Source organism: Biomphalaria glabrata, chromosome 5 (genome assembly GCF_947242115.1).
Source record: "Biomphalaria glabrata chromosome 5, xgBioGlab47.1, whole genome shotgun sequence".
NCBI classification, from domain to species: Eukaryota; Metazoa; Mollusca; class Gastropoda; family Planorbidae; genus Biomphalaria; species Biomphalaria glabrata.
Genome location: NC_074715.1, coordinates 24,839,699 through 24,858,875, shown reverse-complemented (window position 1 = coordinate 24,858,875; position 19,177 = coordinate 24,839,699). Strand labels below are relative to the sequence as shown.

At 36.5% G+C, this 19,177-nt stretch overlaps 1 protein-coding gene across 7 annotated transcripts in view; it reads right to left on the bottom strand.

Annotated features, from left to right (window-relative positions):
• Positions 1–19,177, bottom strand: part of LOC106059246 (cAMP-specific 3',5'-cyclic phosphodiesterase 4C-like) — a 295,596-nt gene that overhangs the window by 203,211 nt on the left and 73,208 nt on the right. For 2 of the 7 annotated variants that reach the window (XM_056029194.1, XM_056029195.1), the window contains exon 1: positions 15,283–16,520. The exons of the other annotated variants lie outside the window; for them this stretch is intronic. The gene's annotated coding sequence lies outside the window, so the exon portion shown is untranslated. Of the gene's footprint in view, positions 1–15,282; positions 16,521–19,177 lie in introns of those variants that run through there. 7 annotated transcript variants of the gene reach the window in all.

Sequence of the window (19,177 nt, the reverse complement as noted above, 5' to 3'; positions counted from 1 at the left end):
TTCCACTAATTCGAATTGTACACCACACACACACACACATACACACACTCAGCTTTGGAGACATTCTTTTTGTTACACGGTCTCTCATCGTATCATTCGTCTCCGAGTCTTTATCTCAAAATGAAATCTTTAAACACTGAAAAAAAAATAATACTTTCACACTCTATACAGTTTTCAATGGCTACAGAGTTACCACATAGGTATATATAGTGATCACAATTACTTCCCTTTTTTTAAAAGTGATTATTTGTTTTCTACGAGAGTTTTTGTTTGTTTGTGAATATATTGTGATAATTAAATTGTTTTTACGCAAGTAATGATGTGACCTTTCACTCATAAATCTTTTGTTTCATACCATTATTGTACTGGGAGCGTAAAAGATAAGACATGCTGGTCTACTGAAAGGTCATAGGTCATGGGTGTGTCTATTCTGGTCATACAACGTATCAAAATGGACAAATCTGAAATGTTTCAAACAAAACTCTCATAACAGCATTTGTTTTACGACGTAGTCAAGTTGGCAGCTGTCCCTGAATTCAACTGTTATATAGTACAAATAGTAATCTAGAGACTTGACCAGAGGAAACAATCGATTACATTGTCATTATCAGTTGGTTACCTTTTTTTTTGTTCTCTTATTAGTCTACAATCGTCTGCTAGAGTTCATGATAGACTTAGACCAAGCCCGTGGAGATAAATCCTGAAATGTCAATAGTATTATTTGTTAATGTCAGTAGTGTACTAACACAATACTAAAACATCCAGATCTATATACTGTATTCTCTTGACTTGCTAGTCAGGCAAGAACTTACATTAGCACTAGGCCAAAGTTGCCTCTCTATTATGCATATAGTAGAGATTCTCGGTACAACTGCTGACTATAAGTACTCAACTAAATTAGGATCAAAATGATTTAATTTGCAACTTAGATCTTTGCACCGACTAGAGTAAGATAATAACACATGTGTCAGTGCACACAAAGGTTGCACTACCTACATTAGATAGACTTTACAATGTTCTATTTCTTGATTGTCATTTAGTTCATTATACAAATCATTCGATTTGGAACCAATTTCTACAGCTGAAATCAATACATCAGAACCGAAATAATCTTCTAAAGTACATACAACTCCAAGTCTGGGAACCTTGTGCGCGATCTCATCGAAGCCCAGCCAATGTATCATTCTGTGTCAACCTTCTATAAATAATAGATGAAGAAGTGCCCAGCAGAGTTTTTGCTTCTGTTTTTTTTTTTAGAATTTTTTTTCGTGTATAATTAAAATTAATTGCCTTGATTAAAACGAATATTTGAATGAGGAATTCAATACCAACACGTCCTTTAGAAATCTGAGGAATCATTAGAATAGATTTTCAACATTTCCTAGCAGGAGACATTTGGGGTTGGCTCACGTACTCAAGTTTATACACAATGATGAACAGAAGACTGACACTATATCTGACAAGATACAACAGAGTACTGACACTATATCTTACAAGATACAACAGAGTACTGACACTATATCTTACAAGATACAACAGAGTACTGACACTATATCTGACAAGATACAACAGAGTACTGACACTATATCTTACAAGATACAACAGAGTACTGACACTATATTACAAGATACAACAGAGTACTGACACTATATCTGACAAGATACAACAGAGTACTGACACTATATCTGACAAGATACAACAGAGTACTGACACTATATCTGACAAGATACAACAGAGTACTGACACTATATATGACAAGATACAACAGAGTACTGACACTATATCTGACAAGATACAACAGAGTACTGACACTATATCTGACAAGATACAACAGAGTACTGACACTATATCTGACAAGATACAACAGAGTACTGACACTATATCTGACAAGATACAACAGAGTACTGACACTATATCTGACAAGATACAACAGAGTACTGACACTATATCTGACAAGATACAACAGAGTACTGACACTATATCTGACAAGATACAACAGAGTACTGACACTATATCTGACAAGATACAACATAGTACTGACACTATATCTGACAAGATACAACAGAGTACTGACACTATATCTGACAAGATACAACAGAGTACTGACACTATATCTGACAAGATACAACAGAGTACTGACACTATATCTGACAAGATACAACAGAGTACTGACACTATATCTGACAAGATACAACAGAGTACTGACACTATATCTGACAAGATACAACAGAGTACTGACACTATATCTGACAAGATACAACAGAGTACTGACACTATATCTGACAAGATACAACAGAGTACTGACACTATATCTGACAAGATACAACAGAGTACTGACACTATATCTGACAAGATACAACAGAGTACTGACACTATATCTGACAAGATACAACAGAGTACTGACACTATATCTGACAAGATACAACAGAGTACTGACACTATATCTGACAAGATACAACAGAGTACTGACACTATATCTGACAAGATACAACAGAGTACTGACACTATATCTGACAAGATACAACAGAGTACTGACACTATATCTGACAAGATACAACAGAGTACTGACACTATATCTGACAAGATACAACAGAGTACTGACACTATATCTGACAAGATACAACAGAGTACTGACACTATATCTTACAAGATACAACAGAGTACTGACACTATATCTGACAAGATACAACAGAGTACTGACACTATATCTGACAAGATACAACAGAGTACTGACACTATATCTGACAAGATACAACAGAGTACTGACACTATATCTGACAAGATACAACAGAGTACTGACACTATATCTGACAAGATACAACAGAGTACTGACACTATATCTGCCAAGATACAACCGAGTACTGACACTATATCTGACAAGATACAACAGAAGACTGACACTATATCTGACAAGATACAACAGAAGACTGACACTATATCTTACAAGATACAACAGAAGACTGACACTATATCTGACAAGATACAACAGAGTACTGACACTATATCTGACAAGATACAACAGAGTACTGACACTATATCTGACAAGATACAACAGAGTACTGACACTATATCTGCCAAGATACAACCGAGTACTGACACTATATCTGACAAGATACAACAGAAGACTGACACTATATCTGACAAGATACAACAGAAGACTGACACTATATCTTACAAGATACAACAGAAGACTGACACTATATCTTACAAGATACAACAGAAGACTGACACTATATCTTACAAGATACAACAGAAGACTGACACTATATCTTACAAGATACAACAGAATACTGACACTATATCTTACAAGATAAAACAGAATACTGATACTATATCTTACAAGATAAAACAGAGTACTGACAAGACACAACCGAAGACTGACACTTTATCTTACAAGATACAACAGAATACTGACACTATATCTTACAAGATACAACAGAAGACTGACACTATATCTTACAAGATACAACAGAATACTGACACTATATCTTACAAGATACAACAGAATACTGACACTATATCTTACAAGATACAACAGAATACTGACACTATATCTGACAAGATACAACAGAATACTCACACTATATCTTACAAGATACAACAGAGTACTGACAAGACACAACCGAAGACTGACACTTTATCTTACAAGATACAACAGAGTACTGACACTATATCTTACAAGATACAACAGAAGACTGACACTATATCTTACAAGATACAACAGAATACTGACAAGACACAACCGAAGACTGACACTTTATCTTATTAGATACAGAGAATTTGAAATAAATAGACGGGCTAAACATTTGAACTAGAACTCCTGCCAAGTAAAATTCTAAATATGAGTTTGTACTACAAATGAACGAGCTTAAACATTTGATTTGACAATTCTAAAAAGATAACTATATTGTTCCAAACATTGAACATTCCATTAGACTACAGTGTCCACCTCAGCATAAGTACTAATACTATAGCAATAGCAATAGAGATGCACGAAAAACATTCACACACGAAATACACACACACTGTCACACATACAACCAGCGCTCTATTAAATTAGACTTCTATGACCTTCTCAGAGACGACAGATGATCTTGTAACACCCTCACTGAAAGTGAATAAAGGAGCCTTTAAACAAGTGGTTCCCAAACTTTTTTGTCTTGTAGACCCCTTACCCTGTTTTCCAGTTTTCGGTAGACCCCCTGAATTTGTTTGAAAATTCATTAACTTCAAATGTGTTTTTCTTACAGATTCTAGACCAAATATATATACATTGGTGATATTCAAATTAAAATGAAGCACACAAAAAAAAATTAATATGTATTACATGAATTGACAAATATTAAAAAAACTCTATTGGTGGAAAAGCTTGATACTAAAATGTCCAGATTGAGCTTCAATTTAGGTTTAACGTTGTATCTTCTCGCTTAGATGTTTGACTAATTTAAATTTGGAAACTAACAACATTCATGCTGTCCAATGCATGCTCCATTCATTGAATCCTCACAAGAAACACTGAGATTATGACTTCGTTTTGACAAAACTTATAGCAGAAAATTAACCACATTAAATTTATGAAACAAGTGTGCTAAATAGACAATGTCCGATTCCGCTTATTTTTTTAAATTTATTTTTTTGTTTTGTTTTGAAATTGCGCATCTAAAAGCTCACAATATTGTCACACTGATTAAGCCTTTCGACAACTCTCAAACTTCAGTGTGAAGGAGCCATTGATCAAAAAGTTCTGTATAGATTTCTTGATTCATAACAAAACGAAAACTATGACAGTAATAACACACAATATTATCGGGTCAAGGTTAACTAGTCCAGCTTATTATTTGAGAAGTATGTCATTTGCAAGTAATTACATCAGAACCTTTCAGTGTCCTAGCTCATCTTGCCATTACACCTTTGAACTGTATTGTTGCTTAGAGGAATTTGTATCATGACATCAGATATAGGATTGTGTAAAACGGGTTGTAAAACCTCTTCAATGTCTGGCAAAGTCTATTTTTAGTCTATAGTGTGCCGCTTTCAAGAGTTTGTTAAAGTAAAGTATTGTAAAATGTTCACAAACTTCTTCTCTTTTGTGATGTTTAATCAAACATATTTTCTACTGTGGCTCTATTCTGAACTTAAAGTGTTCAAAAGTATTTCAAATTTCAATCTATTTTATCATGTTGGCGTTGTCTCAAATGATGATCCAGATTTAATGGTTTCATAGCGACATAACTTTATACTTTATTGCATAAAAAAGCACAAATGCATTTGCTAGTTTCACAAGGACAAAATGAAGCCAAATTTGTAATAACCAACGCTGGAATTTCTGCAGTTCTTTTTAGACTCGGTCATGTAAACACAATTAAGCTAATTTTTAAAAATGTTAAAATTTCAAAATAAAATTATTCGACTAACAGGGTTACAATTCAAAGTATTAACTAAGGTATAAAACATTAATGGGATAATGGAAATGGAATTGAAAGCCTCGACATGCTTCAATGAGATCCATTATCGTAGACCCCCATTTACAGGTCATTGACCCCCAATTTATTTTTCACTTCCTTAAACCCCCTGGAAGTCCTCGTAGACCCCTCGAGGTCTATATAGACCACTTTGGAAATCACTGCTTTAAACCTTTCTTTCTGAAACCAAAACCATTTCTACAAAACTTATATCAACTCTGTCTGGTCAAAAGATTGTACACGTTACTTCACCCACACCCATTCTCAGATCAAGTTAAAACTTTGCACAATTATTCTTTGGCATAGACAAGGCATGAATCAATACAAAATAAAAGAATTAATCAGTTAATTTTCCGTAATTAATTATTTTGTTTTATATTGAATAAATGCATAATTTCTACATTACTGAGAGACATAATTGTACAACGCTTCTTTCCCTTTGAGAAGCTTTGTTTTTGAAAGGATTTGTTCAAAAATATTTTTGTTTGTTCTAGTGAAAATAATTTTTTTTCCGTCTTAAATTTTCTCTTTTTATTCGTGATGTTTTTATTTTGTTTGGTCACTAGAATCGCACTAACTTTATGTGATATTGTTCACTAGAATCTCACTAACTTTATGTGATATTGTTCACTAGAATCTCACTAACTTTATGTGATATTGGTCACTAGAATCGCACTAACTTTATGTGATATTGTTCACTAGAATCTCACTAACTTTATGTGATATTGGTCACTAGAATCTCACTAACTTTATGGGATATTGTTCACTAGAATCGCACTAACTTTATGGGATATTGGTCACTAGAATCTCACTAACTTTATGGGATATTGTTCACTAGAATCGCACTAACTTTATGTGATATTGGTCACTAGAATCTCACTAACTTTATGGGATATTGTTCACTAGAATCTCACTAACTTTATGGGATATTGGTCACTAGAATCGCACTAACTTTATGTGATATTGGTCACTAGAATCGCACTAACTTTATGTGATATTGGTCACTAGAATCTCACTAACTTTATGGGATATTGGTCACTAGAATCGCACTAACTTTATGGGATATTGGTCACTAGAATCGCACTAACTTTATGGGATATTGTTCACTAGAATCGCACTAACTTTATGGGATATTGTTCACTAGAATCGCACTAACTTTATGGGATATTGGTCACTAGAATCTCACTAACGTTATGGGATATTGGTCACTAGAATCGCACTAACTTTATGGGATATTGGTCACTAGAATCGCACTAGCTTTATGGGATATTGTTCACTAGAATCTCACTAACTTTATGGGATATTGGTCACTAGAATCGCACTAGCTTTATGGGATATTGGTCACTAGAATCGCACTAGCTTTATGGGATATTGTTCACTAGAATCGCACTAACTTTATGGGATATTGTTCACTAGAATCGCACTAACTTTATGGGATATTGGTCACTAGAATCGCACTAGCTTTATGGGATATTGGTCACTAGAATCGCATTAGTTTTATGTGATAATACATTGAATTCCACTTTTTCAATCTATGTGCACTATTGTGGCGCTCACTTGATGAACGTTGCCAGTGTGTCAGACCGCTTGGAAAGTCTACTTAGAGATTTTGCAGTGAATTCCAATCAATACAAATGAAAGACATTTTTTTTTAAAATGAGCAAGGGAATTGCATTAAAGTTTTTCCCAATGGGAAATGTATTTCCGGAGTTGAAGGTCTGAAAGCCAATTGAAGATCTAAACATGGCCAACATTCAAAACGGCTTAAAATAGTTTAAAATTAATGAGAAAAAGAGCAGAGAACTTGTTTCTGAATGAAATACTTATTTAAAACAAATCGCCAATTAGAAATGTCAGCTCCCTATGGACAAAACAACAAACATACAGACTTAGACGTATTGAACTTTAAAGAAAGAAAAAATTAAAAAGAAACAAAAAGGAAAAATACTAAAAAACTTTCTAAAAATATTTTAGTGACTTATAAACAAACAATAATACTGAGATATCACCAAAAGTGAAAATATGCAGATGCCGTGGAATCCTCAATGTATCAAATAATAAACTTGTAGGCCTACACGTAAATTAATTCCTAAACATCAGAAGTGAACTAGAGTCTGACATTAATTGGCAGCTAAACATTCACTGCTATCTGGTCGAGTCTGAGGCGTATCGAAGTATTTGAAAACAAAAACAAACATTTGCTTTCCTTGCACACCACTGATTTGTGCCAAGTTGGATTTCGTCATTAGTTACATGTAAACAAGTCAAAGCAGAGAATATATGACGCAACACCAGATATCAGAATTCGGCTTACTAATATCGTGCCCAATGTCAGGAATTTATGCACTTTAAGGACCACCAAGTATTTGAACCAATATTTTTTTAAGAAATAAAAATGCACATTTTTTAAAAATAGGGCAATATAATATTCTATATGTATTTAAACACATAGTAAATATTCTAACCTAAAAAAACAATTAACACATTTTTAAAAATCCTTCAAAAAAACATAGGTTATTTAATGGAAAGAACTCCACACTTACAACTATATCTCACAATAATGCAGAGGTTATTGACTAATTGATTAATTTTTTAAATTGATTCATGTTTTGACAGGTACAATAAATAACTTTAAAGTTTGAACTTCAGTCGAGAATGGTTGTGGAAGTAATAACGGTCAATTATCTAAAGGGACGAAACCCTACATATTTTGCGTATTTGTGAATACTGAAGGATTAGTTTCCGTTGTTGATAGCAAACAAAATTATTAATTACCAGTAATTAATGAACTAATTAGTTTGCTTTTTTAAAATTGATACATGTATTGTCTATGCCGATGAATAAATGTGCGAAGTTTCAATTTAATCCGAGAATGGGAGAGAGAGAGAGAAATAACGTGTTCGAGTTTTTGACAAGACAGACAGACAGAGTTGATATAAGCTTTGTGTTCTGCAAAATTCTCAAAATGTGTTAAGTGATTCATTGTGTATGAAGTTTGAGAAACACTGATACAATGTGTGAGTCCATCATTAAAGTGCGGTATGTCATTACAGATACACGAGTCTAAATTAACTTTTAAAATCACAAGAAACAAAATTAAAACCAAAAAAAGGTCAAAGTAATGTACGTTCCCCTTTAGACCTCGCAGTCTAAGGGTTATATACGGTTAGATGACCTCGCAGTCTAAGGGTTATATACGGTTAGATGACCTCGCAGTCTAAGGGTTATATACGGTTAGATGACCTCGCAGTCTAAGGGTTATATACGGTTAGATGACCTCGCAGTCTAAGGGTTATATACGGTTAGATGACCTCGCAGTCTAAGGGTTATATACGGTTAGATGACCTCGCAGTCTAAGGGTTATATACGGTTAGATGACCTCGCAGTCTAAGGGTTATATACGGTTAGATGACCTCGCAGTCTAAGGGTTATATACGGTTAGATGACCTCGCAGTCTAAGGGTTATATACGGTAAGATGACCTCGCAGTCTAAGGGTTATATACGGTTAGATGACCTCGCAGTCTAAGGGTTATATACGGTTAGATGACCTCGCAGTCTAAGGGTTATATACGGTAAGATGACCTCGCAGTCTAAGGGTTATATACGGTCAGATGACCTCGCAGTCTAAGGGTTATATACGGTCAGATGACCTCGCAGTCTATGGGTTATATACGGTCAGATGACCTCGCAGTCTAAGGGTTATATACGGTCAGATGACCTCGCAGTCTAAGGGTTATATACGGTTAGATGACCTCGCAGTCTAAGGGTTATATACGGTTAGATGATGTGCTTTTATAGACGACGACTAATGGGGGGGGTGCCCTAACAACGCCCTCGACTCCCCTAACGTATGCCAGGCACATCTTGGAGTTGTCTGCACTCAGACCTCTTCAAACTTCAAATTTCGAAGTTCAAAATTCTTGACAATACTGGGACTCAAACTCTAGAACGACGGGTTCTGAAGTCAAGCGCATAAATGAAGTTAATGTAGGGATGACAACAAAAAAATAAGTGTTTATGACAGGAGAGTCTAGTGGGATATGTGCCAATGACTATAAGATAATGACCAAAAAAAGAAATGACTATAAGATAAGGATCAATACAAGTGATTACTATAAGAAATGACCACGACAAGAGTTACTATAAGATAGTGAACATTACAAATAAGTATTAAAGAAAAAGTCCAGAGAATTGTACTCTAAATGTGAACATTACAAATAAGTATTAAAGAAAATTGGCCAGTCCAGAGAATTGTACCCTAATTAACCACATCGAAGTAAATCAATAGTAAAAAACGAATTACTTTCAGTATGAAAATATTGTACATTTTTTACTAATAATCAAAGTAGATTCTTAGACACTGACCATTGTCCTGCTACTCGGCTATAAATAAACAAAACCTTCAAATTACAGGGAGCGAAGGGACATAAATGGTGTAATTAGTAAAGGCAACTAGTGACTCAAGGCTAGTTCGATTACTCGGTCTCTTGACAGACTTAACTGGCACACTATCTCTTACTTCCCTTGACATGTTCTATACACAAAGCGGCTGTATTGGCCAGACATTGAGTATCCCTTCCATCTTCTAACAGCAGCTACAGTAGTTATAAATACGTAGAGCTTATATAGAAGTAATGAAGCCTTTATATCCATCACAACTTTAATGATTAGAGCTTATATAGAAGTAATGAAGCCTTTATATCCATCGATAACGACACAGAAGTAACAATGTCTGGAATCATGAAAACAGATTAGCTCTAAAAGCTACATCATCTCTACAACCATCGACATCATCGACATCCACATCATCGACATCCACATCATCGACATCCACAGCAGCAACATTACTAATGAGATGTTACCTAACGATTGAACCCCCATGACACTCCAGCAATATTAAACAGTTCAGTTCTATAGAATACTCGCTCAGTGTACGGACGTGTAACCACAGAGTGAAAGTATGCCAGAGTGAAAGTATGCCAGAGTGAAAGTATGCCAGAGTGAAAGTATGCCAGAGTGAAAGTATGCCAGAGTGAAAGTATGCCAGAGTGAAAGTATGCCAGAGTGAAAGTATGCCAGAGTGAAAGTATGCCAGAGTGAAAGTATGCCAGAGTGAAAGTATGCCAGAGTGAAAGTATGCCAGAGTGAAAGTATGCCAGAGTGAAAGTATGCCAGAGTGAAAGTATGCCAGAGTGACAGGTTCTAGTCCAACACTGTTTCACAAACTCAATTATTAGTAGAGAAAAAAAACTCAGATTGTTTCCTATGCTCCTGATGACCAATGTGAGTACAAGATGAATGCTCCTGATGACCAATGTGAGTACAAGATAAATGCTCCTGATGACCAATGTGAGTACAAGATAAATGCTCCTGATGACCAATGTGAGTACAAGATAAATGCTCCTGATGACCAATGTGAGTACAAGATAAATGTTCCTGATGACCAATGTGAGTACAAGATAAATGTTCCTGATGACCAATGTGAGTACAAGATGAATGCTCCTGATGACCAATGTGAGTACAAGATAAATGTTCCTGATGACCAATGTGAGTACAAGATAAATGTTCCTGATGACCAATGTGAGTACAAGATGAATGCTCCTGATGACCAATGTGAGTACAAGATAAATGTTCCTGATGACCAATGTGAGTCCAAGATGAATGCTCCTGGTGACCAATGTGAGTCCAAGATAAATGTTGTAGGTGCTCACCGTTCACCCATGTTTGACCCAATCACGACTCCAATGTGTGAAGCGGATGAAGACAATGGCTGCACGAGGCAGTAATGATTGAATGATTTTAATTACGTTCCCGTTGTTCCGTGGTGTATTATGAAACAGGATTTAAAAAAAAACCTCGAGTGCTGGTCTGTAGGAGTTCTTTTATTGTATAGGATGTTGGTTTTGTATTCGTACAGCAAATAACTTGTCACATTCAAGTTTGTAATTCGCTCTGACAAGCAGGATCAATACAAAGGTTGAACAATTCAGACTACGCATTTTTTTTTGGAGGAAATTCAAATCCAGGAACATAATTCCAACACATACACACGCATACAATATTCTCCCTCTCTCTCTTTTTTCTCTCTCTCTCCTCTCTCATTCTCTCTCTCTCACACACACACACAGTTAGGTTTACAAACGTATCAGGTAAAATGGAATTGTTTATATATTTTTAGAAATGTTTATAGCCTTCGTTACAAATGATCATGGACATGCTGGAGACAGTTTCGTGAGTATTTTTCTAGAACATGTCTGCTCATAACATACCGTGATAGAATGATCTAGACATTCATTGCACCACAAGGTCCACAAGGTGTAGGACATGTAGGCCTACACTAGGACACATTGGCTAAAAACTATTCCTTTAACAACGGACAGTAGGACATTTCACTCAAAAACTGCTATTATACTGTCCTATCCAAAGGACATCAGTAACAAAGTCAAAGTTCAAACTACAAACTTTTCACTGACAACAGAGGTCTAGATTGTGTAAAGATAAATCAAATTACACAAGAGTCAAAAGGGATCACTTAAATAGGTCTATTACATACAATGACATTCGGACATGGCATTAAGTTCCAATGTTAGTGCAGTATTAGTGCAGTAATTTCCAATACATGTAACAATTACTGTAGTACTTCTTAATACATGTTACAATTATTGCAGAAACTTTTTATGCATTTTCTGTTGCCACTGTAATTTTACAATGCATGTATTTATTTTAAAAGTTATTTTCCCAAGTAGATTTGAAGTAAATTCCCAAATTACATACAAGTTGTTTAAAATACGTCATAACTTCTTCAGTAACTACCTCTACATGTCTTCAGTAACTACCTCTACATGTATTTATTGCTGCAGTAATATATCACTGCGCTAGAGTAACCAGTGAATTCCTGGACTAGCCTTCATGGCTATGACATGTATTGAGACTCAATGTCCGCAACATGAGACAAACATGTTGACTGATTTACGAGACTTGTACTGAGACTCAATGTCCGCAACATGAGACAAACATGGTGACTGATTTACGAGACTTGTATTGAGACTCAATGTCCGCAACATGAGACAAACATGGTGACTGATTTACGAGACTTGTATTGAGACTCAATGTCCGCAACATGAGACAAACATGGTGACTGATTTACGAGACTTGTACTGAGACTCAATGTCCGCAACATGAGACAAACATGGTGACTGATTTACGAGACTTGTACTGAGACTCAATGTCCGCAACATGAGACAAACATGGTGACTGATTTACGAGACTTGTACTGAGACTCAATGTCCGCAACATGAGACAAACATGTTGACTGATTTACGAGACTTGTACTGAGACTCAATGTCCTCAACATGAGACAAACATGGTGACTGATTTACGAGACTTGTACTGAGACTCAATGTCCTCAACATGAGACAAACATGGTGACTGATTTACGAGACTTGTACTGAGACTCAATGTCCGCAACATGAGACAAACATGGTGACTGATTTACGAGACTTGTACTGAGACTCAATGTCCGCAACATGAGACAAACATGGTGACTGATTTACGAGACTTGTATTGAGACTCAATGTCCTCAACATGAGACAAACATGGTGACTGATTTACGAGACTTGTATTGAGACTCAATGTCCGCAACATGAGACAAACATGGTGACTGATTTACGAGACTTGTACTGAGACTCAATGTCCGCAACATGAGACAAACATGGTGACTGATTTACGAGACTTGTACTGAGACTCAATGTCCGCAACATGAGACAAACATGGTGACTGATTTACGAGACTTGTACTGAGACTCAATGTCCGCAACATGAGACAAACATGGTGACTGATTTACGAGACTTGTATTGAGACTCAATGTCCTCAACATGAGACAAACATGGTGACTGATTTACGAGACTTGTACTGCTTTCATTCATTCCGTATTGCTTACTTCTTAGTAATAACTTGGATTATACACATATCAGATCACACACATTTACACACACACATAAAGATCAGTCTGTACTTACATACCGACACACACACCTGAGGTACACACACATATATCCCAATGAAACCACGTGTTAGTCTTATGTCAATCACTACTGTAATAAGTGGGGTGGTGGTGGTGGGGGTGAGAGGAGACACAGGTCTCTCAGGCAGCGAGGCAATGGTGGAAGAGAATAAAAAAAAGAAAGAAAGTTGTTCAGAGGTAGGACTATGTAGATGTGTGTGTGTGTGTGTTAAAGTCAGAGTTTTATTTGATTGTCTTGATTGCTTTCCCTTTTCACGTCATTCACACGTTTACTTCCTGCAAGTCTACACTGTCTAGCTGTCTAGCTGTCTAGCTATCTAGCTATCTAGCTGTCTACCTGCTACTATCTCCTGCCTCTACACTGTCTACCTGCTACTATCTCCTGACTCTACACTGTCTACCTGCTACTATCTCCTGACTCTACACTGTCTACCTGCTACTATCTCCTGACTCTACACTGTCTACCTGCTACTATCTCCTGACTCTACACTGTCTACCTGCTACTATCTCCTGACTCTACACTGTCTACCTGCTACTATCTCCTGACTCTACACTGTCTACCTGCTACTATCTCCTGACTCTACTCTGTCTACCTGCTACTATCTCCTGACTCTACACTGTCTACCTGTTACTATCTCCTGCCTAATATTTTCTTACTAATGCCGTAGAGACTACACTTTCAAAACATTTCTCCATATTGATCTAGATCGACTAGATATTGTAGGCAAATAAATACTTTTTGGCCAATTATAAAAACATTTCCTTTTTTACGGAGACGTTAGATTGGCAACTCGCATCCTGACGCGATATTTCCTTGAGTTGAGACATAGAAAACTAAAAGAATATATCTGTTGCAGACGTTTTGGGGGGGGGGGAATTATCAGAATGAATTCAGTTGTTTAGTATTTGATCTTTATGTGAAGCATGCCATTAAACATACTCTATTTAAATAACAGTCTTATGTCATCAGATAAGGTATTATATATCGTGATTAGGTCAAAAGATAAGGTATTATATTCTGATTAGGTCATTAGATAAGGTATTATATTCTGATTAGGTCATTAGAAAAGGTCTTATATTCTGATTAGGTCATTAGATTATGTATTAGATCATCATTTGGTCATTAGGAAATTTTTTATTATTATTCTATCATTTGATAATGTATTATCATTTGTTAGATAAGAACTAATCAGTGCTATATTATTTCAAAAGGTCATTTCATAAGGTCATTTCATTTAGTCATCAGATAAAGAATTATGATTTGTTGGCGATGTGGTGCCATCATTTTTAGGTGACCTTTTGACTTCTGCATAATGTTTGAATGTGAACTGGTCTCGTCTGAATTTATTCAACACATGAGTCAAGTACAGAATCCTTTTATCATAAAAAAATATTTCTGGAGGTTCATTATGAAACATTTTCATTGAATATTTGTATTAGCATATTAATTATGAATTTGTTACTTTTATAGACTTAAGTCTTAAGTCACTGGTGGTCAAAAGTAGCGAACAGTTATGTCACTACAAATGTTGAACTGGTTATGTCTTTTCTTCTGCTGCTTTTGTTATACACGTGTAATAGGCAGCCTACACGTATAAGAAATGGCTCTTCGATAAATCAATTATTTCTACGTCACATCGTTCAGTGTTTCTACTTGGTAAATAAAGACTTGAGCGGCCCCTGAGCTTATGTAGGTTAATATGCTAAGTAAACTTAGGTTTAGTGTGTGTCTACCCAGGTCTCTGCACTGATCCAGGAGTCCAGTCAGGACTGTCCTGTGTTGAACTCACACTTACCGAAGTCACAAAACTAGTAACTAGAACCAAAGATGAACAAGAAAGTAATCCATTCTCCACGCAGAGACACTCCAAGAATTTACTGTCACTGTGAACCACGTTTTTCCCCCCTCTTTGACTGGACGCTAAGTAAATACCAGCCCACAGCGTGCGCTGGAATAGCGGAAACTTTCAGGCCCGCAGATCAAATTGTAAATCAATAATTGCTCTTTCATCGATGTTTGTATTTCATGTATTGGAAGAATACACGAGACGTGACCACGACCCGTTTAGAAGACCCGAACAGGGGCCCGACTTTTTTTTTCTTTTGGTTTTGTTTTGTTTGCATAGGCTCGCTGTCCACCCCATTCTTTGTCCCCACCCTCCCCGCATGAAATCAGCCAGTGTAAGGCGGAACGAGTGGGGAGGGAGAGAAGGGACTCGGTCAGTGACACGGCTTAAGTATGCTATCTTAATCGATCTGGTAAATCCATGCAGTGACTGTGGTCATTATCTGGTCTTAGACGGCTGAAAGGTGGGACCTCTTCTTGCCTGGACTTGTTCGCTCTTTAGAAGTGTTTTCTTTTCCTTGGATCTGAGCACAGAATTCAAACGAGGGAAGAAAGTTCTAGCAAGTCAAAGGGTTTGGGATACAGTTACAGTATAGGCTAGCCTGATCGCACAGGGATATATCTGAGAGTTGTGATTAGTGAAATCTTCTATAGCGTTTATATAGAGAAGAAAGGTTGGTCACATTTAGTCATACTTGATGAGCAGACATACGGTTTAATATCTCTAACAAACGACTTTTGAAACGTACATTCTAGAAATGAAGTCTGAACTTCAAAATACAGCGACACATTCCCTCTCCCTTTCTTTGACTTTAACGTAAGGTAACACACAGACCTACAGAGACATTACACACTCACACACCTATACAACCACCTCACACTCATAAAGACTACGCACTCACACACCTATACAACCACCTCACACTCACACACTCATAAAGATACTACACACTCACACACCTATACAACTACCTCACACGCACTCACAGAGGCAAACATTCATTGAAAAGAAATTTATAGAAGTTTTTTTTTTCAAGGAAAAGGGGAAATAAAGAATTTAATGGCAATAAAAATGCATGCCAAAGCAAACTACGTCAAGAGAATAGTCTCCCCTTCTCCAAGTGCGTTGCCTCCCCTACCTTGAATTTCCCTTGTATTTACATACAAGAGCCAGATATAGACAGAAGGGGGCAGAAGTAGATCTTACTGACGTAACTCTCATATAGACATTGTGGTGGAGAAGTGGATCTTACTGACATAACTCTCACATAGACATTGTGGTGGAGAAGTAGATCTTACTGACGTAACTCTCATATAGACATTGTGGTGGAGAAGTGGATCTTACTGACGTAACTCTCACATAGACATTGTGGTGGAGAAGTGGATCTTACTGACATAACTCTCATATAGACAGAGGGGTGGAGAAGTGGATCTTACTGACGTAACTCTCATATAGACATTGTGGTGGAGAAGTGGATCTTACTGACGTAACTCTCATATAGACATTGTGGTGGAGAAGTGGATCTTACTGACATAACTCTCACATAGACATTGTGGTGGAGAAGTGGATCTTACTGACGTAACTCTCATATAGACATTGTGGTGGAGAAGTGGATCTTACTGACGTAACTCTCATATAGACATTGTGGTGGAGAAGTGGATCTTACTGACGTAACTCTCATATAGACATTGTGGTGGAGAAGTGGATCTTACTGACGTAACTCTCATATAGACATTGTGGTGGAGAAGTGGATCTTACTGACATAACTCTCACATAGACATTGTGGTGGAGAAGTGGATCTTACTGACGTAACTCTCATATAGACATTGTGGTGGAGAAGTGGATCTTACTGACGTAACTCTCATATAGACATTGTGGTGGAGAAGTGGATCTTACTGACGTAACTCTCATATAGACATTGTGGTGGAGAAGTGGATCTTACTGACGTAACTCTCATATAGACATTGTGGTGGAGAAGTGGATCTTACTGACGTAACTCTCATATAGACATTGTGGTGGAGAAGTGGATCTTACTGACGTAACTCTCATATAGACATTGTGGTGGAGAAGTGGATCTTACTGACGTAACTCTCATATAGACATTGTGGTGGAGAAGTGGATCTTACTGACATAACTCTCACATTAAGTCCACAGAATATCGTGAAAAGAGAGAAACAAAACAACAACACAAGACTATGAAACGGCTTTGTCGCCATTAGATGTATGTAAATATACAGGTCACAATTATGTTTGTTTGGTGACTGGAATACAACACTCAGTCTTCGGAATAGTCAAATGGTTGGTACTCTAACTCGAGAAACAAAAACCTTCAAATATACACAAAGATAAAATTAATTTTAGAAAAAGCTTTAAAAATGATCTCTACGCACACTTTTGTCAGGTTTTAGAGGCCTTCTTTACGTGTCAATATGAGTGCATAAAAGCACTTACGACTTTGTCAATCTTATAGACCCAGGGGATAGAGACTTATTAAATAATCAAACGCTTAAAGAGTGAGGTTGAACTGCACATTTACAGCCATTTGTCTCAATACCGTAAGATGTTTGTCCTATTTTATTTCAAACAAAATTAATTAATTGGTTAATTTTTTTTAGTGATACATGTTTTGTTTTGGACAATGAATAATTGTGCAAAGTTTTAACTTGATCCGAAAATGGGAAATGGAATAAATAACGTGTATAAAATGTGTCCCAGACAGACAGACAGATGGAGTGAGTTAATAGAAGCTTTGGAATTTAAAAAAATCAAGAAAAGGCCTCATAATAAAACCCAGAAAATCGACTTGATGGAACTACGCAAGAAGTTAATGATGCAGAGACGAAACAGCGACTTTTAGATAAGCTCTGAAACCAGAGACACAAAATGGCTTGCTTCTAAATCATGCAGATAAGAGTGAAGCAACCAAACCCCCTGAGATCTTTGATAAAGACTGACCATCTGATGACGCTGCACTCAATACTGTCATGAAATTCAAATAGTCAAGATACTGGAATTGGATAGCAGGATAAGTCACGTCAATAAGACTAGCATAGGATTAGCTTGATTGTAAACCCACAGGTTGTCGTTGTATTTGAATTAGTTTATAGACATTTGTGTATGTTACATGCGTTACATCTGTAGTACACTACCAATAGTAGTATCTTCTAAACATATTTTGCATGCTTATTTAACCACATACACGATACCCAACACACATACCACACATACCACATACCACACATACCACACAAGCTAAAAAATATGTCCATAGACAAAAATGTACTTTGATACAAAGGCACGTCCTGTGCAGCTGAGTTGTTTTGGATGCCATTGATTGATACCATACAGTTCTAGCTGGACAATAGCGGTAATAATAAATGACCGCAAAGATTATGTAAGCTATCTGATAAAAGCTTAGGAAATAAAGGTCAATTAGATAGCTCTCCAATGCCAGAGTAAACCTTTATTCCAAGATAAGAGGGAGCTTTGCTTTCCTTTGCTGACATTAGACCAGCTCCTACAGGCTCAGTAGAATGAAATGTTTTTAAAAGACTGACATGTCAAGAAATTAAAGGGACTGCAATATTTCAGTACATCTTGCACATGGTCGTTTATGCCAGTGGGATGGTAGTTTATGCCAGTGGGATGGTAGTTTATGCCAGTGGGATGGTAGTTTAATGACACTATGATGGTAGTTTGACAACAGTGTTATAGTTGTTGGATGACAGTGTAATGGTAGTTTGATGACACTGATGGTAGTTTGACGAAACTGATGACAGTGTGATGGTATTTTGATGACACTGTGATGGCAGTGTGATGGTAGTTTGTTGATACTGTGATGGCA